The sequence below is a fragment of the Symphalangus syndactylus genome, chromosome 4 (genome assembly GCF_028878055.3).
Source record: "Symphalangus syndactylus isolate Jambi chromosome 4, NHGRI_mSymSyn1-v2.1_pri, whole genome shotgun sequence".
Taxonomy (NCBI): domain Eukaryota; kingdom Metazoa; phylum Chordata; class Mammalia; order Primates; family Hylobatidae; genus Symphalangus; species Symphalangus syndactylus.
Window position 1 is genome coordinate 103,651,422 of NC_072426.2, and position 26,946 is coordinate 103,678,367.

Consider the following 26,946-nt stretch of genomic DNA (forward strand, 5'->3'; position numbering starts at 1 on the left):
TACATGTATGTCAGACATTGTGCTAAGAGCAATTGTAGCTACATTGATGAGCACCTTCTAAACTTCTTTGAAGGATTTTGAAGTATAGTGGAGTGGGGCAGTGGTTTGCAAAGTACAGTCTATAGACAAGCAACTCCCCATCAGCATAAATTGGGAATGTATTATGAAAAGAAATTCTCATATTACTAAATCATGAACTCCAGGAATGGAACCCAGAAATCTGTGATTTAGCAAGTGCTCCAGGTGATTCTGATACATGCTGAAGTTTCGGAACCATTCTGGTGAAAGAAAGTGAGAAGACAGAAAATGAAAACCCAATGCACACTTTCTTTTCTAGAAGCCAAGGGAGTCAGTGGTAGGGCCACTTAAATCAGCGTCAGTGTTTAATAAAGACAGAAGCCTTTTTTAGATGACCTTAACATTTTTTATCATTAGTAGGAACAACATTTACCTGCTGGCTTTTAATTTCCTTCAAGCTTGTCTCAAAATCTGTCACCATCTGTTAGACAAAGGTCGCCTATATTGCAGCATTACATTATCCAGCTAGGCAGTAAGGGAGCAGCCCAAATTCAATACTTTTATAGTGATATTCCTGTTAACACTGAGACTTGTCAAACTCCAAACCCTCTTAGCTGGATCTATTATATATGCCAGGTCTTGTCTTACCTATTTAGAAATGAAAAAAAAATAGTCAAACTCCTTCTTAACAAAACATTATAGCATGATGGGAAATAGTACAGGCTCTGAGGAAGAAATTCACATTCTGTTTGCTTCTTAACTATGTGGCTTTAAACAGAATCCTTAAGCCCACTGTATCTCAGTTGTTTCCTCTGTAAAATGGGAATGATAACAATACCTAACTTGTAGGGTTGGAATAAGGATCCGAGGAAGTAATACTCAGAAAACACTTAGACCCATGATTAGTATATTAAAATGACTCAATAAATGCTGAATTTTTCTTAGTGGAATTCACAGTCCTATTTCTTTTTTATTAATATTATTACATTAAAGCAACTTTCCATTGTAACAATTTACTTTAAACAAGTGGGTTGCTTTTTTGATTATGACTAAGTTTGACAGATGAACTGTTGTATATTATATGTACTATTTTACAATATGAAATACATTGCATTCATACAGATTGTTATACCATATATAATATAAAGTTACAGACCCAAAGTGTAGATAGATGTCCCTGTTTTTAAGTATTGTGAACCTAGGGTCTTCTTTGGAAATGTTCACTTCCCTACAAATAATTATACATTTTGTTGAAAGAAGTTTAGTGTCAATACACATATACCTCTAAATCTATACATTTAAAGGCTTTTTTTCTAGGATTTCTAGGTTAAGTTTCTTGCAAATGCTGAGAAGGGAGTAGAAATAATTTTCTACTGGGTCATCTGGAATTTAGAAATTATGATTGTTTTTTCCATTTTTAAGCTCTCCAAGACCTTTTTGAGAACTAAGTCAGCTCCAGGAGCTTAGTCTCCTACCTGTCAAGATGTAATTATTTCAACTTCTTTATATCCTTTTAAAAACAGAGTAGACAACTGTCCACTCTCTTCTCTGGGGATCCATTCCTTTGATGATTGACTATAGAGTGGGAGAGCACAAATTTCCCAAAGCAAAACCTCTTTACTTACTACCTTGTAAAATAATTGCATGGACATCTTTTATTTAAATAATATTTACTTTTTTTTGTACTATGGGGGAGCCCAAATCAGAAACGTAAGCTAGACAAAAAGAGAAACAGTTATTGACCTCAGGTGTGTAGTTATTACATCCCTTGTGCAATAAATAGTAGTATTACTGGCTTTAATATATGAGGTTTCACGCATTTACGAGTCACTCAGATGCTCATGACATATAGTAATTTTTACATCTTGAGACAAAAATTTTTTGCTGGAAGTTTGCAAGTCTTATAAACAGAAAACCCAACTAAGATAAGCTGTGACTTCTCCAATTCCAGATCTTCTTTCCAGAGTCTTTGATATATGCCAGTTTTTGTCTTTTTGCCTATCTAGACGTGAAAAAATCATTAAACATGGCTTAGAAAAGCATTATTGCATGGTAGATGATAGCACAGCTTCTGAAGACATTACCTGCACTCACATACTAGCTTTTTGCTTCCTTTAAAAACATTTATGTATCGATTTATGTAAATCGTTTCAGCCATTTGTCTTGTTGCCTTCCTCAAGATGGTTCCATGCTTGGGCTGCGTAAAGCAACTCTAGACATTTCTGGTGTGGTTATAGCAGTTCTCACAGTCAAATACTCATCAAAAGCCAGAGAAAGGGTCTTATATTCCCAGCTAACCCTAAGAGAGTGTTAACATCTCTCAGAATTGGGTCATATCCTCGATGCTGAATCCAAATGTATGTGGTCAAAAGGTTTGATATGCAGATTGATGTACACAATCATAGCCCTTACTTGGAAATTGGAGTTGAGGTAAACCATTCAAAACACACACTGAGGGGGGGGGGGAAAATAAGAAAAATTTGATGTCCTAGTATATAGAAGAAAAAGATTTGCTGCAGCGCAGCAAATAGAAGTTCCCATCAAGATCAAAGAGCCTTTCAGATTGTGAATGTGCCCAGTGGACAGCCAGTATCCATACTCAATCCAGCTCTACGTCCTCTGCTTCTCTCCAAGTGTGCACCACTTCTTGCTAAGTGAAAAAAACCTTTTCCTGGTAGAATATGATCATGAAACAAGAGATAAATACCTGTGCTAGATAGGATGTAAAGAGAAAGCAACAAGGACCAGGAAAGTAAAGGAGTTAACACATTTAGGGAGAAAGATCTCAGAATTTTCTGTTATGAAGATCAGGGGTTGACTCCATTACCTTCTTTTCTTTCTGTAGGTGGGAGATTCGACTTTCCAAGTAGCTCAAGCCTACTTTTCCCTAGAGGGCATCTGTCTTTTCAAAAATATTTGAACAAGGCCAATGCTTTGGTAGAACTTTGTCCAAACAGAATGCTTATACCAATCATTTAATTCAGTGCTTGCTGATTTTATTTTATTTTATTTTTAGGTGACATTAAAAAAGGTCTCAAATGTGTTTAGTTCTATCTAACCCCTAGGTTAGGTGCTGTCCAACCTTTGTACAACAGCTTTTTAATTTACTACTTGATAATGCATCTCTCCAAATCACCCTTCAGAATGCTACCAAAATAATCATTACAAAAATCTCAAAAGTGTCCAATAAAATAAAATGTTTTTTATATGGTAAGCAAGATCTCTTTATCCTATTCCTCCAGGTTCCTTTTTAATGTATCTTGCGTCATAAGTTTTATCAACACTTAGTTACTATAATCTCAACCTGCCTTGCACTTTCATGCCTCCATAAATCTAATAATGTAATTTCCCTAGTTTGAAATGTTCCTTTTCTTCTGTCACTTCCTTCTGTCCGTAACTAGTGAACTAATGATCAACTACTTGAGATGACTTCTTTGAATCCCCTAGTCAGAACTCAACTTTTGGGGAGTTCACTTTGTACTTCTGTTATAGATACACGTCTGGTGTTACAGATGGCATTAAAGTAGTGCTACAGTCAGCCTCTCCACTCCCCATCTGACTGTAAACTAGATAACTGAAGAGTGGAGTGATTGGAAGCACAGGTATGGGAATCACAATTATGTTCACATTGTAACTTTTCCACAGTTGTATTATGTAAGGTAAGTTAACGTAAACCTTCAGTTTTCCCATCAGTTCAGTGCCATAGAACAAGGACTTCTGGGCTGGCTTATGTGATTTTCAATCACTGTCTTTTACATCTCCCCTACTATATCTAAAGAACAAGAATTTAGCACCATGCAAATACTATAAGCCAATTTTTCCTTTGGAGGAGGAGACACACTGGTCAAAAGGAGAGAAAGAGTTAATCTTCTAAATGAATATTATTAGCAATGGAGGTGATGTTAAGGACTTCTTTATCTGCAGTTGGCTGTGATGCACACCTTGTTGCCTGGTTTGGCTTGTTCTTAAGTGGGGATGTTTGTTGGGTGACCATATAATTTATCATTGAAACCCAGACACATGTGAAAGTGATGCTGTTAATAACTACCCTGGTACAAAAGGATTAAACAACATTGGCACAGACAAACCTTCCCTGCATATGCTAGGAGGTTAAGTTGAATTTTTCATCTGAAAATGATGATGTATCCTATAGGAGGCCACTCCCTGATTAGTAACCCAGCCTCTACTAGTACTCCTTCTAATGCTTATATTGTCTTTGGAGCAAGACAGCTTTTCATTGGCTTCCTTCACTCAAGGCTCTCACATCAGAATGGAGGGATTGAAGGAGGAATAAATTCTCACAGTTGGTGAATATGAAGTCTAATTTCTCTTCACCTGATTTAGAAATATACATTTAGTAATAGATCTCTTCACCTGATTTAGAAATACACATTTAGTAATAGAAATGAAAACTTTTTATTGTCCAAGATCATACTGAGCTGAATAGATATCTCTAGTTTGTTGTCCCTTTTAGTATTTACTATCCCCAAACGTGTCACTATCATGGTTGTTTTTCTTTTAATGGGATGTAAAAAAGAATTTATAGGGAAATTCTTTATGTATAGGCTTGTACTTATATTATTTTCCAATATCTAAGGCTAGAGTGTCCAAAGCAGATTTAAATATTCCTTAAAAATGGAGATAATAACTCCCATTCAAAAGAAAAAACATTAAGATATATATTTCAATTGACATGCTATTGAAGATTAGACCATGTAAATGTGTGGTCGATTAATGATTTTTATTTATCTTTCAGCAAAGGTGCTGCTGGTTACTCTTGGTTCATCTAGCAATAGATGATCTGAATGTTAGAGTTCGCCAAATATTGTTCCTGGGCATTCTTTGCTCTACCAAATCAACCTTCTCCATGGATAATGTCCTCCAGTTCCATGGCTTAAATATTATCTATAAACTAAAACTCCCAAGTGTTCATGTCTAGGCCCCACCTCAAAAAACTAAATACTTTCTTGCTATCTCCACATGGATATACAGTATACATTTTTCTAACTTTAGTTCCAAACTGGCTCTTCTTTTCCTGACACCTCACAGCCTTTTGCTTATTATACTGTTCAAATCTCATGTATTAGTCCATTTTCACGTTGCTGATAAAGACATACTGAAGACTGGACAATTTACAAAAGAAAGAAGTTTGATAGACTCATAATTCCACGTGACTGGGGAGGCCTCATAATCATGGCAGAAGGTGAAAGGTATGTCTCACATGGCAGCAGAGAAGAGAAGAGAGCTTGTGCAGGGAAACTCCCCTTATAAAACCATCAGATCTCATGGGACTTATTCACTATCATGAGAATAGCACGGGGAAAGACCCACCCCCATGATTCCATTACCTCCCACCAAGTCCCTTCCACAACACATGGGAATTGTGGGAGCTGTAATTCAAGATGAGATATGGGTGGGGACACAGCCATCCCATTAAAGTTTTCTACCATCCCTCCAGTAGCTTATTCCGAAAACCTAGGAATAAACCTTAGTTTTGCCCCCTTTCTTCATCTATTTATGCCCTTTAAAAGTATCCATTTACTTACTAAAATAAGTCTTTAAACCATTCACTTGTCTTCATATGCATCACCATAATATGATCTTATTACCCAGAGCACTGTCTTCTAAGCCCTGCCTCCCAGCTCATAGAATCCATTCTTCTTAATGATTCTTTATTTTAGTGCTACTTTAAATGCCCCTTGAACTTCATTTCATTTACTACAAGGCTTGAATGATCCTGTCCCTCCTGCGTCTCTGACCCCATCTTATGCACTTACTGAATATATCAAGGCACATTGTCTCTCCTTGCTTCCGTGAACATTCTGAGCTCTTCCTGCTTCCTGGCTTTGCTCCCACTGTTGCTGTTGGTTAGAATATTTCCTCTTCTCTTTTTAGGACTTGCTGCTTCTTACCTTTTAAGTCTAAGATCTGGGGTTACCTCATGATGGAAGTCATCCTGACTACAGTTGTTCTATTATATTTTAGTATCTGGGGTTTTTTGTTATAATTTGTCTATCACCATAAGAATGTGATCCTAAGTGGACTACTATGTATCTCTATTCATTAGTATGTTCCTAACACATAGCCCAGTGCCTGGCTCATAGAAGAAGCCAAATACATATTTTAAATACTCAATGAATATCTTTGATTCATTAAACTAATATAAGTTAAAAAATAAAATAACATTTAATAATTTAACAAAAATTATTGCTTCCTGTCCATAGACTACATGAATGCATTTATTTGGGTAGTGCAGCAAAAGCAAACCCATCTGCACTCTCGCCTCTTAGTATTAGAACAAGCTACCAAACCCTAATAACATGACCTTATATTTTCTATAATTTGTGAAAGGGCCAAGTGGTAGCATAAGCATTTCTTGTGACTTGAAAAAAAAAAAAAAAGAAACCAAATGTAAATGAACAAGGTATTAAATTTTAAACCAGTACATGTAGTGTGCAAACTTTAAAAAGTAGTATAGTTTGAATAAACATTTCACTAGATCAGCAGATAGATAGCAAAGCAATATTTCCTGAACAATTAAAGAAAGGGATTCAGGATAAGACTTACTTGCCTAAGCAGGTTTTTAATGGAGATAAATTTGGTTTGTTTTAGAAGCAAATGCTTTTTGGAAGACTTATTACAGTTAAAAACATTATTTAAATCTATTTGTGTCACTTTTTCCACAGAACCCTATTTTCAGTGTCACTAGTTTTATAAACAAATTCTGTCAACCATATTACTTTTTTTAAGTTATATAAATCTCATAGTTGGAGAAATTCTGCATTTATGTGTCTTTGTAACAGGAGTGTTCTACTTCATGATTTAAGGTATACATAAATAGTCCTGATCAGCTTACAGAATATAACCATCAAACTATTCATCCAAGGTAAAAGCTGATTTAGTCTAAGAGTCTATCCTGTGCTTCACATTGGCTCTTTCCACTTTCCATTTAGAAATCTAAGGATCTCCTCTCTCACTGAGACAGCATGTCTTCAGCTCAAAGCATCTATTCTTGCCTGAGTCTATCTCCATTCATTGCCTATAGCAATGTCAGGCTGGCTGCTATTTTAAACTGAGCATTGCATGTATAAAGCATACCAGCTGAGGAGGCATGTTTGCTAAAGTAGAAGTCACAGGTTCAGGGGTGACATATTGTACAAGTGGTCATAAGCCTTGGAAGGTAAGTAGACTCTTTTTCCATGTTAGACTCAATAAAGGGGACTTTGGCCATGGCCAGGGATATTTAGGCTAAAATAATTTCGATTTTCTCATTCAGTTACCTCCTGAGGTATTAGGCCCCTCTGTGATGGCTAACAAAGAACCTGAGCTAGAGTCAGTACAAGCTTGTGGAGATTCAGGTTTCAGTAGAACACTGATATCAGCAACATGCTGTTTCTGAAGTGGGTTGAATCAAGGGTTTAGTGGTAGTTGAATTTCTCCAGCTGAGTGACTATTTGACAAATAAGTGAATTTGGGCTCAAGGGGTGATTTATCTGAAAATCAGATTTGTCTGTTAAGACATGAAATACTTTTAATATAGTGTAATACAGTAACTTGAATACATCGTGTGCCTAGTCGGGGCCTAGAATCACTAATTTGATAGGCATTAGACCCAAAGGTTGCACAACGTGCTTAGTGATCAGTTGTTTAAGTTTACAACTTTAGTCAGTTCCCAGAATGCAAGTTAACCCCAAGCAAGATGGGTCCCATAAACATATTTTTCCCTTCCTTTTGATTCGGTTCTAGAATGAGCTAAATGGTTCTCTTTGTTTATGCTCTTCCTTGATCTGGGCCTTAATATATGGCCACTCTGTTACATGGCAAATGATCTCTCCATTGCTGCATTTCAGAAAGAAGGGTTGAATATATCTCGGTTTCTTTTCTTTTAGGGGAGCTGATGCAAGTCACCCCACATTCTCTATATTCTAAGAGGTAAAAATAACTTTGGCAAATCCACTACAGACAAACAGCCAAACTAAACATTATACTAAATTATTCTTCCAGGAAAATAGGCCTGCTCACCTATGTTTGACAAACTAACTGGGCGTCTAACAAAATTCTTTTTTTTTTTTTTTTTTTGAGACGGAGTCTCGCTCTGTCGCCCAGGCTGGAGTGCAATGGCACGATCTCGGCTCACCGCAAGCTCCGCCTCCCGGGTTCACGCCATTCTCCTGCCTCAGCCTCTCCGAGTAGCTGGGACTACAGGCACCCGCCACCACGCCTGGCTAATTTTTTTGTATTTTTAATAGAGACGGGGTTTCACCGTGGTCTCGATCTGTCGACCTCGTGATCCGCCCGCCTCGGCCTCCCAAAGTGCTGGGATTACAAGCCACCGCGCCCGGCCAACAAAATTCTTTATAGGACAAAGATCAGTTTCTACCAATTAAAACACAGTATCATGCATGATAAAACATAACAACTTAAATGTTTATGGGCCTAATAAAAAAGCTTCAAAATACACAAATTAGAATAAAATGTAGATAATCATGCAAAAGTAGTAAATGACTTTACCAATGCTATTATAGCACTCAGAGAACAACCCAAGACAGCATAGTATTGGTATAAAGACAGACAAATAGATCAATGAAACAGGATAGGAACTTTAGGAAAAGACTCACTATATAGGACAAATTGATTTTTGACAAAGGTCGCAAGAAAAGTCAATGATTAAATAAAACTCTTCCCAGGCAGTAGTGCTAAAACAACTGGGCATAGTGGGGAGAGATTAGGGGAAGCAGTAGATAAACGTTAATGCTCACCTCACATCATACACAAAGAAATAACTTAAACAGAATACAGACCTAAACGTAAAAGCTAAACTATAAAAATTCTAGAATAAAATGTGGAAGAAAATCTTTGTGGAGTGGGCAATGATTTATTTAATAAGGAGCAGAAAACATGAACAATAAAAGACAATAGACACATTGGACTTCATCAAAATTTACATCTTTTGTTCTTTGAATAATAATATGGTGAAAACTAAAGGGAAAGCCATACACTGAGAGAAAATAATCTTAAAACATACAGCTGACAAAGGATTTGTTTCTAGAATACTTTAAAGAATTCTTTTTAAAAGGAACTTTAAAGTTCAGTGGTACATGTGCAGGTTTGTTACATAGGTAAACATGTGTCATGGGGGTTTGCTGTAGGGATTATTGCATCACCCAGTTATTAAGCCTAGTACCCTCTAGTTATTTTTCCTGATCCTCTGCCCTTTCCCAGCCTTCATCCTCTGAAAGGCCCCAGCGTTTGTTGTTCCTCTCTTTGTTTCCATGTGCTCTTATCATTTAGCTCCCATTTGTAGGAGAACATGTAGTATTTGGTTTTCTGTTCCTGTGTTAGTTTGCTAAGGATAATGGTCTCGAGCTCCATCCAGCTTCCTGCAAACGACATGATTTCATTCTTTTTTATGGCTGTATAGTATTCCATGGTGTATATATTCCACATTTTCTTTATCCAGTCTATCACGGATTGACATTTAGGTTGATTACATGTCTTTGCCAATGTGACAGCTCTGCAATGAACATATGCATGCAGGTATCCTTATGGTAGAATGATTTATATTCCTTTGAATATATACCCAGTAATGGGATTGCTGGGTCAAATTGTATTTCTGTCTCAACAACAGAAAAACAAGTCCATAGAATGACTTGAAGTTTTGAGTGGACACTTCAAAAGAGAAGATATACTAATACTCAACAAGCACATGAAAGAAGCTCAACATCTTTATTCATCAGAAAAAGTGCAAATTCAACTTACAAGAAGAAACTACTATACACACATTATAATGGTCAAACTTAAAAAAGTTGAAAAAATTCAAGTCCTGTGAAGATGTAGAGCAACCAGAATGCTCATACACTGTTGCTGGTGGGGAAAAAAAAAAAAAAAAAAACTATAGAAAACTGGTGTTTCTTTAAATGGTGAAATAGATATTTACTAGAGAAATGAGCTATCAAATTCTTAGATCTTTATCCAACACAAATGGACATGTGTCTACAAAAAGACTCATATACAGATGATGACGGCAGTTTTACTAACAATAGCCAAAAAGTATAAATAACTCCATGGTCCATCAACAGGTGAAACACAAGTGGCATAAGTAGACACTGAAATACCACTCTGCAGTAAACAGAAGGTACTGCCAGTGGCAACAACAGAGATAAATCTAAAATTCGCTATCCTGAGTGAGAGAAGCAAACACAAAGGAGTACATACCATATGCTTCCATATATACACAAGCACAGGGAATACAAGGATATTTAGAATGACAAAAAGTTGATGTTGATCTGTTGTTGACTTTGGATATGGACAGAAGGAAGAACGGACTACGAAAAGACATGATCTATCTTTGGAAATGATGAAATTATTTTGTATCTTGATCGTGCAGGTGGTTTCACAGGTGTATCTACCAAAATGTATTGAGTTGTACACTTTAAATGGGCGCAGATGATTGCACAAAAGTCATCTTAGTAACATTTATTTAAAGATAGCAGAGTTAGAATTTCAATTCTTAATTGTCTGGATTCAAAGCCACTTTATTAGCCAGGATTTAACTTTTCTTTCAGTATGCATATGCAGCTTCATGATTCAAGCTCAGAGTTTTGCTGATGTGGCAGAACCATACTGGATATACTCATTCTTTCTGTCTCCGTGAAAGAGCTACCTCTGCAGTCTCCAGCGAGTCATCTGTGTGCTGTGAAATGCTAGAACTGCTACTTCATGAGAATACATGATTGGCATTATTCCAGGCTGCTTAATCTATTTTTATTTTCATCATTGTGCACATACCAATAAGCAATTCAGGTTTCTACAATGGAATGAGAAAGGAGCTAAACTAATTTTAGTGGATATTGTCATTTTTCACCTTTATTTTCTATCCTTGTCACCCTTGGGCAGTTATATTTTATGCTCATAGGGTCTTCCCATGCCACTTCTTCTTTATTTTATAAAGCATGATTTTACATAGTATAATCCTATAATATAGTCTGGTTAAGTATAATTAGTTTATATCTTGTCAGAGTTAATAGTTCCTTAAACGTGTAGGAAGTTATTTATGTGATTGTTGGTTGTATATATATTTTTAGACTTTCCCTTTAAAGTAAAACGTGGTGGTCAGTTTTCTTTCAAGTGTCCATTTGTTTTAGGGTTTTAAACATGCAAAAGATCATAATTTGATTTTGGTAGTTTGAGCGAGGTTTTAATTATGAAGCTCTTCTTTCTTCCCTTTTTCAGAAAAATAAATTAATAGGATTTTTCATGTGGCTGAAGAAGACAGAGACTGCAAACCAGGTGGTGACAATTGCCCTGGCAACACCACATTTGTATTTATTCACTTACTGAATTTTCCACCAGATATTTTTCAATGTAGCACATTAAAAACATTTCTGTTTTCCTTTCTCGATTTTATTTATATCACATCTACATGTGTTTAAAATTAACTCTGTTTTTGCCACAGAGGACTACATTGCTCTTTTTGTTGTCTATTAAAATTTGTTTTGAGGGTTTCAAACCAACTTTTATCCATTCAACTTGTTTAAACAGTATATCTGGGAAGAAGTGTTTTTTGTTTTTTGTTTTTATTTTTTTCTGATTACCTGATTTCATAAGAGAACTTACTTAAAGTTAAAATTCTGGAGAAAATAATTTCCAAATCTTGGTTTTCCAAATTCTTTTTTCCTCATTGCTTGGTTTTCATTTTTAGAATCATTTTCCACAGTTTCAGTTCTAATTTTGACTTCATTTTTTACTTGACTTTATCTGTTTTCTCCTTAACCATAGTTTGTCTCCAGCCTAGCACCCATCCTGAGGTGGGAGACGTCCTAGTGCAGTAAAAAGAACAAGGACTTTGGACTCACAAAGAAGTGAGGATAAGCCTAATTTCACTACTGCTTAGTTGTGGCCATAGGTGACTATGCTGAGGCTTCTGCATCACATAGGACTAATAATAGTTAAATTACACTGTGGTTTTGAGTCTAAGGAGAGTGCCTAGACAGTAAGTACTAGTTCCCTGTGCTTAATGCTGTACTTTTCTCAACTATCCCAACCTTGACCCCCATCTCTGGCATTTTCAATCATCCATTGTCAGTTATTTCAAAGGTCACACTTCCTGATTTGGGGCTGACTTATAGCTATATAAAATGTTCTTAGTTCTTACAGTAACTTGCTATTCTATATTTACCTGTGCTAATTATTTTATTAACCACAAGGTGAGGTTGACCTTTGTGAGTCTCACACTTCTGATCTTATCCTTTTGTTATTTTCTTTTTTTCAGATGTAGCAATAAAACATTTCATTCTGAACTTCCAACATTTAATTAATGTTCCAGAGTTATTATTCACAATCTATTTGTTCAAATAATAGAAAATGAAGTTGGAAATTGAGATAAGATTGATGATATTGATTGAGCAAATCTTCAAAGAACATCACCTATATTTTATAAATTGTATTAGTTCCTGAATTACTAATATTTAAAGTTTCATAACTGTCATTATTATACTAGAAAGTATAATATTGGCCAAAAATATAATAAAAGAACCTGAAAATAAATGCTTTATTGAGCGTTATGGGGTAGTATCTCTATGAGTTATAATAATTACTTGATTTAATATGTGTTATTATTGTTAAATGTATTCTGTTAATTTGCACTCTAGTTCCTACTTTCATTGTAAATGTTTAACTGGCAAATAAGACTTTGGAACAGATTCAGAGTAAAAATATTGAAACACTTATTTAAACATCCACCCTCACCCGTGACATGGTATTATTCCCTAACTCATTCCTATAGCTGCTACCTCAAAAGAACACGAGCAGCTTAAATTTAGGGACTACATGAGCTACTAAATTTGTGGCCTGATTTTCATTAAAAACAGCCAAGATAATTCAAAGTAATATTTTTTCAAATAATAATTATGAGGAAGCACAGTGTATTTTACGAATGCCAGTTCATCTCATAGAGATAGGGTTACTTGCCTATTTTGTTTGGGGATAAAAGAAAACTTAAAAAGGAAAGGAGGCCAAATGAATACTTTTTCTGCAATTAGTGGTGATGCATGTAGTGAACTGCTAAGCATCCATGACTAATCGAGATAGACAGGGCTATCCCTTGCTAATCACAGAAGATATTGGCCTGTCCATAGGAGAAGAGAGTGATTATATCAAAAAGAACAGTCAGCCATTACCAGGGCAAACTCTGTCAAGAGTGTCTGTGAATTATAAGACAAAAGGGCAGAGAAATAAACAAAGGCAGTGTTAATTATCTTTAAATGAGAAGGTATGTTTATGTGTTCATGTATCTCATGGAAAGAGGCATTGCTTTGTTTTCTTTTACAAGAGGTATTTTTATTTATTTATTTATTTGTTATTATACTTCAAGTTTTAGGGTACATGTGCACATCGTGCAGGTTAGTTACATATGTATACATGTGCCATGTTGGTGTGCTGCACCTAGTAACTCGTCATTTAACATTAGGTTTATCTCCTAATGCTATCCCTTCCCCCTCCCCCCACCCCACAACAGGCCCCGGTGTGTGATGATCCCCTTCCTGTGTCCATGTGTTCTCATTGTTCAATTCCCACCTATGAGTGAGAACATGAGGTGTTTGATTTTTTGTCCTTGCGAGGTTTTTTTTTTAAAGGAACTCACTACTTGATTAAGTCATGGAATTCATTGTCATAAAATTTAGTGGAGTAATTGTTTCTTACAATATTGTAGAACACATAAAACTTTGTAATTATTTATTTTATATTACCTAAATGATCTTTAAATATTAATTACAGCCCAGTAGCCAGCAAGTGCAGAACAAAAGATGATGCCGAATGAAGCAAGTGGGCTGACTTTTTGTGTTATGGCAGTGCAGTTCTGTTCATTTTCAGCTTGCCATTATTTATGTAAACATACAAGTAAGTCTTCATTTATAATTTATAAGTGATGCTTCTCTGCCAAACACGAGTTTAACTTTAAGTTTTGTTGTTATTGCTGAGTCTTCTGCTTGGATGCCATCTTTGGGTTCAGCAAATACCTTTGTCAGGGAATGAGAAGTTGGAAACTAACTTTTATGTAAGTCGCCAATCCCCTCTTCCTCTCCTTTTTTGGAGCCTTTGGAAATTTCTCTGTTCAAGATGACTGCATAGATCTAACTATCCAAAGAGCAATAAAACCTTCATAAAAGCTCAGTTTTTCATAAATAACTTTTCAAATTTCAGAGCCCTAATATGTTGAGTATTCTCTATGACTCTGGTATAGCAGACAGTTCAGTGGATTGAGGGCTGTGAAAGAGATGTTCAGCGAGTGGCAAAGGTTTGGTCAGAGATTTCCCATTGACTTGTTTTTTCCCACCAGCCCTCAGAAAACCACAAACTATGAGAAGATCACAGAAGAGGAAGGGGTTGAGGATACTGAGGGAGTATGTCTCAAGAGAACAATCATCCAAGATGCATAAAGAAGAGAAACCAAAATGACTGTTTTTCAGAGTGAGATTTTTTTTCTGTGGTCCAAGAAGAAATTGGGTTCATGTTTAGTTAGAGTGAGATATGTGAATCCTGGGGAATGTGAGGCTGTCAAGAGTAAAGTCTTTCCCAGCTAAGATATTCGTAGACGATGTTAGCGCTGGTTTGAATCTTAAAGAGGAATAGTTTTTGAGAGGAAGAGTAATTTGTGGTTTACACATCACACTGGAAAGCCAGGATTTCACCTCCAGGACTGCAGAAAAGTTAGCTAATGGGTCCATTAGCTGAGTTGGCCAGGGACGGAACGATAATTCTACCACTATACGGAACACACTCTTCTGCCAGAAGGATGTTTCAGGACTTGTACTTCAAGTGATTTGTCAGAAATCTTTGGATTTAGTTGTATGCTGTGATGCACATCTAATAAGACTGTGCTTTTTTCTGACTTGAAATAGGTAAGAATAGTATGCAACGATTCCAATCAAAATATTTTAAGCACAGGGCAAATTGTCAAGATCAGCTTCATGTAAGGCTTCTTATTTCATTGCTTATAAATTCTGCCAACATCAAGCCTGAAAAAGGAATCATATTCTCTTACACTGGATCCCTACACTTTTATAATTCCAGCAATATTCTCTTTTACTGTTTCTTATAATTGAAAACATCTTTGAATATATTATTGGAAGAAACTGGGCAAAACTATATAAAATGACTACACAAAAATAATTACACAGTAGAGGATATTCCTAGATTTAGTTTATTTGCTTCTCTACCAACTTAGTCCCATTTTGGCACTAAGCACAGTCTTGGTCTACCACTCCTGTCTCCTAAGTATGTCTCAAATGCTTCTATTTCTCCTTGTTCCCGTTATCACCACTTTTGCCCAGGACACCATCATCCCTTGTCTGGAATGTTGCAATAGCTACTTTCCTAACTGGTCTCCCTGCTATCTGTCTTATCCACACTTCTAGTTTTCCCCACACTGTAGCTAATGTCACTTTTCTAATGCACAAATGTAGCATTTCTGTTTAACATATTTTAATTCTACCTTATTTTGCTTAGTAGAAATGTCCAGAACCTTTCTTGATCTCTCTCTCTCTTGCTCACTCGCTGACTCTTATTCTCACCCTCTGGTCTTCTGTATTTTAGCACTAGTGTCTTTGTCTCTAGGGCTTTGATTAGAAAACTCTTCTGGCCCCTCATCTCTGTCCCGTTCCCTGCCAGCTGGCAGATTCCTGATTCCTCCTTCTAGTCTCCCTTTGGGTGTCACTCCCATAAGAAGAATTGTTCTCTTTAGACTAACACAGGCATTCCTTCCTTGTGCCCCCAAACACCCTGTACTTATTTCTTTCTCATTTAAAAATGTTCAAAAGATCTTGCCATCACCTGCTTCTTTCAACAAAGTATAAGCTCCTTAAGGACAATGTCCATAATTGTACCTCTAGTGTTTAGTCCAATACTTGGCACAAAGTAAGCAATCAGTATTTACTCGGTAAGTTGAAAGTGACTGACATCACTCCACAGCAATCTTTCTCAGTTCTCTTGGATAAAGAGGACATGGCAACATCAATTTTAGACGGTTTTCTAGACATAAAATTTGGTCTTTTCCTGAAATAACCAGAAGGGTGTCTGATATATTAAGCTGATTACTGTGTCTCCCTCAATCAGAAATTTTCCTGATCCAGCTCTTTGGAGACATTCTGCGTATCTTAAATATCTACAGTGTGTTTCTCATTCACTCAGAAATTTTCCTGAACCAGCTCTCCAGAGATATTCAGCCTGTCTTCAAGCCATCTTTCTCTTGCTTTTAACTCTCCTTATCCTTGGCTTTGACCTTCTGACTCATCACACTTTCCTCTTGCTCACAAACCCACATCCACATGGATCGAAACCTTTTCTCTGAATACTGTTTTGTTTTCTGGTCAAAATTGGGGTCATCAAACAATTCACATAAAACCCCCCTATTTAACAAATGGACAAACAAATATAAAGCAAAATTGTTGATGCAAATACGTGTATATTTTGGGAAACACATATGTAACCTCAGGGTTAGCAGCTATAGAGGGATTGTGAGTGATTAGGGAGCAGGCATTGCAGGCAGAGATAGCCCAAAGTCTGTAGCTACCATTCAAGGTTACTTTAAAATTTAACGGGTATCTCAAATCATCAATGTATTTTTATCAAAGAGAAATCAAATTCAAAGCAAATAATTGTAGAATTTCAAATATCTTTGAATTTTATTTGTATTTTAATTACTGATTTAGGAAGTCATTGAAAGTGAAATTACGTAGACTCTGTACCAATGCAGTTACAAGTGAGACAAGCAAGACGTAAGGTTGTAATTTTATACCGGTAGATTTTTTTCCTTTCTAGCATTGGTATCTTCTTTAGTTCCCCCTGGACAGCTCTTGGATAAGTGACATTTTAAGAAGTCACCAGAAGACAGCATCTGATTACTTTAGGGTTAATCATTAACAACATAGTTGTACTAGTGACATTGTTTATAGTGTTCAATTAAATGCCAATTTAATGACACTCCACATTTAAACAGCAGTGCTGAGCCTTTATGTAGTTCCAGCCCAGAGGATTGACCAGCTGTCCACTCTTGCTGACCCTCCACATGCCGTTCCTTCTATTTTTCAAGGATACAGGTAATTGCTAGTCCTGAAGGAGACTGAAACAAGCTATTGTCTGGCTGTATCCATGATGCCTTTCTTAATAGGAAATGAGTTGGCACTCTTCATAGCACGAAGTTCCCAACAGAAAACTGGGTTTGGATATTAATGCAGTAGGAATTGTGTTTCATGAAGCCTTGGCTGAATATTACACTCTACATTTGCAGCTTTTTATTATACCTTGCATTTTGAGAGGAATGATGGCTGCATTACCACCGACTAAGCAGCTGCAGGGTTATCTCTTTCACACAACCAATCCACTTGGGCTTTTGAAATAGGGTTTTCATACCTGAAAAGTATTCCCTTTCCAAAAGTGAGAGCATATAAACTCACCAAGCACTAATACTCAGCTATGATGAGACTGCCGGCCCCTGATAATTTGCATCTAAAGAAACCAATTTGAACAAAAATGCTGCTACTGAAATGTGTTTTTCTAATAGACTTCTATAAATATATGAGGTTTTCTGCATTCACATATCCTCAGGTGAATGAAAATAAAGTTAAGGTCTATTTCACCTAGTTGATGCACTAGCTACTTATTCAGATACATTCTAGATGAGAATGTATCTTGAAGATATCAATTGTATCCCCCTTCTTACTTTTAAAAAATATAGTAGACAGGAGCTTACTACATTATTTTTCCTCATGATAAAGATATTCAAGAGATAGTTTCCACCTCGGAGAACCTCACAGTCTAATGGTAAAGATAGGCATAAACAGAAAAATACAATGCTGCGTAGAGCTGAATATGATGTTGGTGGTATTGCACAGGGCAATACAGGGATATAAAGGAGAGAGACCTGGTCAATACAATAGAAGAAAAATTAACAAAGAAGCCATATACAGAAATAAAGGGTTTAATCATCAATATGAGATGATTTCAGCACTTGATTCACGTAACTATATTATCAACTTCTAGAATATAAGTTTTTAAAATATGCCATATGTCACCTACCAGGGAAGTCTGTGCTGGTATGTGATACCTGGTGATGAAAATAGAATCAATCTGAGTAAACTGAGAATTAAGTATCTCATTTAAACTCCTTAATAGGGCACACAGCAACATCTGGCATGCAGCAATTGTAAACATTCTCTATCATTAATTATTAGTGGAAGATAATCAAATAATTTTTTTAAAATGTTTATATTTTAATTAAAATCAGTAATATATAGAGAGAGACCGAAACAAAGAGACAGAAAGAGAGAAATATTGAAGAAGAGAATTGTTTATTAGACATTAATACTACAGGAGACCTCTTGAATTCTGCTTTATAGCAAACTACATTGAGAAATTCTATTTTAACTAAATTATAAGGATAGGCAAGCTATACTTCAATACACTGGTTTATTATGAGTACACCTGTGTTTTTTATGACTTCTAGCTATTCTAGTGAGAATTTAATTAAATGTTCTTACTTGAATAAATAACCTGATAAAGTGAGCTCAGTGATGACTACTGACTGTCTTTGGTGATTCATTGCTCTGAGGATGAAATGCTGAATTTATTTTGCTTTGTATTCCAACTCTTGAGTGGTGTTTGATCTCAGGCATGGACTTTCTGGATCATAACATTGAATCAAAATTCCCAGGAACTCAGGTCAATTATTTTAATTATTAATATTTCTCAGTTTGTGCAACATTGTCATCACCACATCATGTACAATTTCTTCCTTATTTTATCCCAGTACCTATTTCCCATTCCTTCTTTTGTAACCATATAATGAGGCCAGTTTAAGTTCTTTGAATTTGTGCATATTCTTGAAAAATGTCCAGTGTTTCTGAAGTTAATATTTTCTTCCAGTTTTATGTGTAATTATATATGTGATATTGTGCTGTAATATTTTCTTTCTTCATTGCTTTACTCAACACTAAGTTTTGATGTATTCATATAGTTGTATGTATAACTAGTTCATTTACTCTAAGTGATACATAGTTCCCATTATGTATAGCCAAGAGCATGAGTTTTGTATCATGTGGTATTCACATGCTTAATTTCACCAAATATTCTCATACTGTTCTCCAGAAGGTTTGTGATGGTTTTTGCTACCATCAGAAATGCAAGGTCAATGCCATCAACCTGTTATTTGCAAAGAAAAAGCTTTTGACACAAAACTTATGTGCAAATTTTGTAAGACAGAGAAGTAAATCTCTGTAGTGAATGTTGTAGGATATAAAATTTAAGCAAAACAAACTGGCATGTCTTGTGTCAAGGAACTGCTCTCTAAATAGTTGTTGAAAAATTGAACTAAATGCAGTGGACTTCTGGCTCTGTCACATATGAGCTGTGTCAGCTTGAATCAATTACTGAACCTCTTAGTTTTTTCATCTCTAAAATGGATATAATGATGCTTATTTTATTGGATTGTTGAAAACATTAAATGAAATCATGCTTGAGAAGGTTTAGTTAAGCCAAACTTTGGCTATTATTGTTATTATTTTTATTGTTGTCACTATTGTTATTTAGTGATGCCATAGAGGTTCAACTGCAAGGCAATTTTGAAAAGTAAAGTAAATTCTCCCAACATCTATCTCTCCATTACATTGTTCCCAGTAGAGTGTTTTTTGGTTCTTATTTAAACTTTATATGATGCATTAACTGTCAGTACATTTATAGCTGATGTTTACATAGGAAATTTTATATTTGCATTTGGAGAACAAAATACAATCATTTTTTTTTTTTAAAGGCAGGGTCACCCAGGCTGTAGTGCAGTAGTGTGATCATTGCTCACTGTGGCCTTGAACTCTTGGGCTCAAGCAATCCTCCTGCCTCAGCCTCCTGAGTAGTTGGGACTATGGGCCTGCACCACCATACCCAGCTAATTTTAAATATTTTTAGTAGAGATGGGGTCTCACATTGTTGTTCATGCTGGTCTTGAACTCCTAGCTTCAGGTAACCCTCCTGCCTAGGCCTCCCAGTATACTGGGATTACAGGCATGAGCCACTGTGCCAGGCCAAAATACAATCATTTTTGAGAAAACAGTGTACAGTAAGTACTCAAGTTACGTTTTAATTATAATTAGTAAGACATGACAATCACATGTAGATATTTTGAAAAAAGCAGCATGCATCAACAAAGGAGACATGTACTGGGGATATTTCTGGTTCTAAGAGGCATTGCAGTGTCATACTCATTTTGAGCTATTCTGTGCCCGGTGCACTTGTCCTGAGGTGTTTCCAGAATGCCTTTCAAAGTTTAACCGAGTATTATACAATAAACACCCCCCTCAAATCAAGAAAGTATTATTTTGACTTTTTAATAATAGCCGGCTGGGCGTGGTGGCTCCCGTCTGTAATCCCAGCACTTTGGGAGGCGGAGGCAGGCAGATCACTTGAGGTCAGGAGTTCAAGGCCAGCCTGGGCAACATGGCAAAACCCCGTCTCTACTAAAAATACAAAAATAAGCTGGGCCATGGGTGGCATGAACTTGTAATCCCACCTGCTTGGGAGGCTGAGGCAGGAGAATCTCTTGAACCTGGGAGGTGGAGGTTGCAGTGAGCCGAGATCGAGCCACTGCACTCCAGCCTGAGCGATACAGCAAGACTCCATCTCTAATAATAATAATAATAATAATAGTCTTTCTGACTGGTGTAAGATGATACCTCACTGTGGTTTTGATTTCCAATTCTCTAATGGCTAGTGATGTGAGCATTTTTCATGCTTTCTGGCCACATGTGTGTCTTCTTTTGAAAAGTGTCTGTTCATGTCCTTTGCCCGCTTTTTAATTGGGTTGTTTTGTGCCTTTAAATTTGTTTAAGTTCCTTATAGATTCTGGATATTAGACCTTTATTGGATGCATAGTTTGCAAATATTTTCTCCCATTATGTAGGCTGTTTACTCTGCTGATAGTTTCTTTGGCTGTGCAGAAGCTCCTTAGTTTAATTAGGTACCAATTGTCCATTTTCTTTTTTGTTGCAATTGCCTTTGGCATTATTGTCATGAAATCTTAGCCAGGTCTTATGTGTAGAATGGTATTTTGTGGGTTATCTTCTAGGGTTTTAATAGTTTTAGGTTTTACATTTAGAAATTAATGCATCTTGTGTTGATTGTATGGGGAAAGGTAGGGGTCCAATTTCAATCGTCTGCATATGGCTTGCCAGTTATCCCAGCACCGGTTGTTAAATAGGGGTCCTTTCTACATTGCGTGTTTTTGTTGACTTTGTCAAAGAGCAGATGCTGGCGAGTTGGCAGAGGAAAGGGAATGCTTATACACTGCTGGTGGGAATGTAATTAGTTCAGCCATTGTATAAAGTAGTGTGAAGATTTCTCAAAGCACTTAAAACAGAATTATCATTTGACCCAGCAATTTCATTATTGAGTATATACCCACAGGAATGTAAATCATTCCATCATAAAGACACATGCACACATATGTTTATTGCAGCACTGTTCACACATGCAATCAACCTAAATGCCCATCAGCGGTAGACTGGATAAGGAAAATATGGTACACATGCACCGTGGAATACTATGCAGCCATAAAAAGAATAAGACTATGTGTTTTCCAGGAACATGGATGGAGCTGGAGGCCATTATCCTAAGCAAACTAATTCAGGAAGAGAAAAACAAATACCACATCTTCTCACTTGTAAGTGGGACATAAACAATAACACATGGACACAAAGAAGGGACAACAGACACTAGGGTCTACTTGAGGGTGAAGGATGGAAGGAGGGAGAGTATCAAAAAGCTGCCTATTGGGCACTATGCTTATTACCTGGGTGATGAAATAATCTGTACACCAAACCCCTGAGACATGCAGTTTACCTATAAGGCAAAGCTGTATATGTACCACTGAACATGAAGTAGAAGTTTTTTTTTTTTGAAAAAGAAAGTATTAAGGAAATAATGAATAAGAAAACAAGTAAATGAAAAAATTAGTAGAATAGATATTTCTATACACAAAAACAACTGTTGCACTAATTATACGAATTGTTTGACCATTAGGAAACAATGTTTAATCATTTCACATCCAAGCATCCTTCTACATAGGGGTTTTCCATATTTTATTTACATTTAGGAAATAAGTTGATTGTTCTGTTAGAATGGGTCTAGGTTTTGTAGGAGCTGCAGCTTGTAATATTTGAGGGGGTCTCCTTTAACTAAAATAATATAAAATTATCTTACATTTATGAACATTACAAATATGCATTGCTAGTTTCTTCCCAGGATCTTGGAAGGGGTTCCTGCAAGTGAAGGACTTTGAAGGTTAAGTCTCATCAATTTTATGATGGAACAACTTTTGGAATTTGGAATTGACATGTAATGTATCATAATCTTTTTTTTCCCACACATTAGGAAATAGGTACCCAGTTAACATTTTGGCACAGAACATCTGATTCTCTGAAATGTATTGCTGACTGACATAAAGCAGAATATTCCTCTTCTAAGATAGAAATAAACCATGAAGAGAAAGAAAAATGAATGGAAGAAAGGGAAAAAAAACCCTTCAAGTAATTATAGCTAAAACTTCCTCTTTAGTTCTTTGTTACCTGATGAGTCACTATCAATTCTGTTTTTAATTTTGACTTATTTGTTACTAATAAGTGCATCAGCCCTTGAATTCTCAATGTAATTGAACTGGTTATACTTGTAGGGGAAATCACAAGCAATTTTATTTCTATTTCCTTTTGTACTTAAAATACACTATGTGGAGTTATTTTAGTCCCTTCCTTTTGGATGAAAACTCATGCAGATTCCATGACTTTTATCATCATTCTTAAGGTGGCAAAAGTCCTCTAGTACTTTGAATTTGAGTCACAATTCAAAATTTAAAATGTCCAGTCCTATGTAGAATAAAATTTCAAACGTGAGTTCCAGTTTATATTTTCCTCCTTGGTTTATCCCCTCTACTTTTTTACATATTCCCTCATGGGTATTTTCTGACCTCCTCTAAATGTGAAGTATGGGCCAAAAGAATGGATAAGGGGAGGGCGCAAAAAGTCTGAATTCATTGATGTTAGTGTGATGATCCAGGGGGAATGGCTCTTTCTCACCCTATCCCTGAGGTTTTCTCTGCTGCAGTTCCCTGGACAGAGCAAATGAGTATCTCTTCAGGACAGTCACTTTTTTTCTCATCTTGTAGGTCCCTCAACTTCTTTATTTTTTCTCGAGGTTTTTGTTTTGTTTTTGTTTCCCTTTCAAGGAACCATCTCAAACAGGATGTAAGATGACCCTGGCTCTACAGTCTTGTGCATGGAAAACATTTATATACTCTTTGCTCTTGTGGACTCTGCTGCCCCACAACTGCACCTCTTTTTGTGCAGCTTCAAAGCAAGAAACCAGCCCACATTTGCCATATCAGCTTTTCAGGCAAAAGTCAGAAGCCAGCCTACTGCATCTCCAAACTGCAAGGAGCGTATTTTAAGTTCCCCAAATGGCAAATAATGAAGCAACCCCCATCCCTAGTTCTTTTTTTTATTTTTTTTTATTATTATACTTCAGGTTTTAGGGTACACGTGCACAATGTGCAGGTTTGTTACATATGTATACATGTGCCATGTTGATTTCCTGCACCCATTAACTTGTCATTTAGCATTAGGTATATCTCCTAATGCTATCCCTCCCCCCTCCCCCAACCCCACAACAGTCCCCGGAGTGTGATGTTCCCCTTCTTGTGTCCATGAGTTCTCATTGTTCAATTCCCACCTATGAGTGAGAACATGCGGTGTTTGGTTTTTTGTCCTTGCGATAGTTTACTGAGAATGATGTTTTCCAGTTTCATCCATGTCCCTACAAAGGACATGAACTCATCATTTTTTATGGCTGCATAGTATTCCATGGTGTGTATGTGCCACATTTTCTTAATCCAGTCTATCGTTGTTGGACATTTGGGTTGGTTCCAAGTCTTTGCTATTGTGAATAGTGCCGCAATAAACATACGTGTGCATGTGTCTTTATAGCAGCATGATTTATAGTCCTTTGGGTATATATCCAGTAATGGGATGGCTGGGTCAAATGGTATTTCTAGTTCTAGATCCCTGAGGAATCGCCACACTGACTTCCACAATGGTTGAACTAGTTTACAGTCCCACCAACAGTGTAAAAGTGTTCCTATTTCTCCACATCCTCTCCAGCACCTGTTGTTTCCTGATTTTTTAATGATGGCCATTCTAACTGGTGTCCAACTTACAAGGGATGTGAAGGACCTCTTCAAGGAGAACTACAAACCACTGCTCAATGAAATAAAAGAGGATACAAACAAATGGAAGAACATTCCATGCTCATGGGTTGGAAGAATCAATATCATGAAAATGGCCATACTGCCCAAGGTAATTTATAGATTCAATGCCATCCCCATCAAGCTACCAATGACTTTCTTCACAGAATTGGAAAAAACTACTTTAAAGTTCATATGGAACCAAAAAAGAGCCCGCATCGCCAAGTCAATCCTAAGCCAAAAGAACAAAGCTGGAGGCATCATGCTACCTGACTTCAAACTATACTACAAGGCTACAGTAACCAAAACAGCATGGTACTGGTACCACAACAGAGACATAGATCAATGGAACAGAACAGAGCCCTCAGAAATGATGCTGCATATCTACAACTATCTGATCTTTGACAAACCTGACAAAAACAAGCAATGGGGAAAGGATTCCCTATTTAATAAATGGTGCTGGGAAAACTGGCTAGCCATATGTAGAAAGCTGCAACTGGATCCCTTCCTTACACCTTATACAAAAATTAATTCAAGATGGATTAATGACTTAAATGTTAGACCTAAAACCATTAAAATCCTACAAGAAAGCCTAGGCAATACCATTCAGGACATAGGCATGGGCAAGGACTTCATGTCTAAAACACCAAAAGCAATGGCAACAGAAGCCAAAATTGACAAATGGGATCTAATTAAACTAAAGAGCTTCTGCACAGCAAAAGAAACTACCATCAGAGTGAACAGGCAACCTACACAATGGGAGAAAATTTTTGCAACCTACTCATCTGACAAAGGGCTAATATCCAGAATTTACAATGAACTCAAACAAATTTACAAGAAAAAAACAAACAACCCCATCAAAAAGTGGGCAAAGGACATGAACAGACACTTCTCAAAAGAAGACATTTATGCAGCCAAAAAACACATGAAGAAATGCTCATCACCACTGGCCATCAGAGAAATGCAAATCAAAACCACAGTGAGATACCATCTCATCCCTTGTTCTTAAGGGTACTGGGGTATGACTCATGAGTGTACCAACTAACATCTATAAAAATCCCCTTCTTTATATTTTGTATCCTCAGTGTTGATAAATGCTTTTAGAGATTTTATGTCTTGTTTCCTATCACCTTTTTTGAAATAGTTTTATCCTTAAATGGAGACCGGCGTGAAATGTGTTTTGATTCTCTTAGGACTTTATCCAAAAACATCCATAAGAAATGAAGAAATGAAATACTTTTGGCAAACCTAGATATTTTTGGTATTGGTTCTTCTGGTCTGTGTATGGTAAGTAAATAAAATGTAATATTTAGAGTGGCTCTTTCTGTCTTTATAGCATGGTACCTTTAGTCATCTGTTTAAAAGGTTATTAAATATGTACCCTGTAAAAGTCCTAAGTCATTTTTTTCTTAACAATGTTAATCAAAGTCATATAGATGTTATGAAACTAGTATCTTCCACATAGTATGAAATGTGCCATTAGATTTTAGCCCTAACCTGAAACAATGGAGTAAAAATGCCTCAGGGAAACATACTGGTCCTTCAGCTGACAAGGGACATGTAAGATTGAGATATTTTGTCCAGTTTTGTTTGAATGCTTTCTGTTAAAATAAAAACTACTTTGGCTTGCTGTAAAGTATGTGTCCTTTAGGACACTTATGCTAAATATTATGAATGATATGATTACTGGGAAACAGACACACACACACCACACACACACACAAACACAACCTTTTTCCTGCAATGCCACAGAAGTGTCAATAAATTAAAAGGAAATAACTTGTCAATCAACAAGGCTAAAAGAAAAAAAAACCCTCCAGAAACCAAACAAATGATGAGAAAGAAAATAAGATTGAATTACAGGGAACATGAGAAGATACTTTTGGCCCTCCAAACTTACTGGGATCCTCCACTTATATGATAGAAACTACAGAAATGAAAATGTTTCCCAAATTATTGATTTTTTCTTTCACAGAGAATGCATGTCTAAGTGATTCCCAATGTAATTAAAATCAGGTACAATTAACATCTTTGTTTAGGTAAAAATTAAAATTTTAAATCATTGCCCATATATAGATTAGAAATGGCTTACTTTAAAAAGTAAAGTACTTTAAAAAGTAAAGTATATTCTTTCCAGAAGGAAAAACTGATTACATAACAGTGATTCTTTTATTCTGATGTATTCTGTTCAATATGTTAAGCTTAGAATAGATGAAGTTTTACTTTGAATATAAATTATTTATTTTCATTATATTTACAACAGCTCACAGTTTTAGTAATAACGGGATTATGGGGGGATTTTCTATTTTCAATCGCATCTCTTAGTAGTCATACAAAAATAATAATTCTGATTCAGGACCTGGGTAGATCAAGTAAAAATGCCACAGGTTTAGTTCATGTGAGTAAAGATGCTTTTATTCTGACACTAATATAGAGCTTTATTTAAAACAAACAAACAAACAAAATGAGTCAAGCATGGTTGTTGAGGGAGACTATGTTAAATCGGGTTAACAATAACCCAAGGTGCTCTGACCAACTGAAACCAGCTAGAGCTTTCCTATAGTTAAACACCTTCTGACCTTCTCGTGGCATTAGATTCAGGCTACCTATACACTGCTAATAAGTCCTACTTTGCCTAAGTCACATTCAAG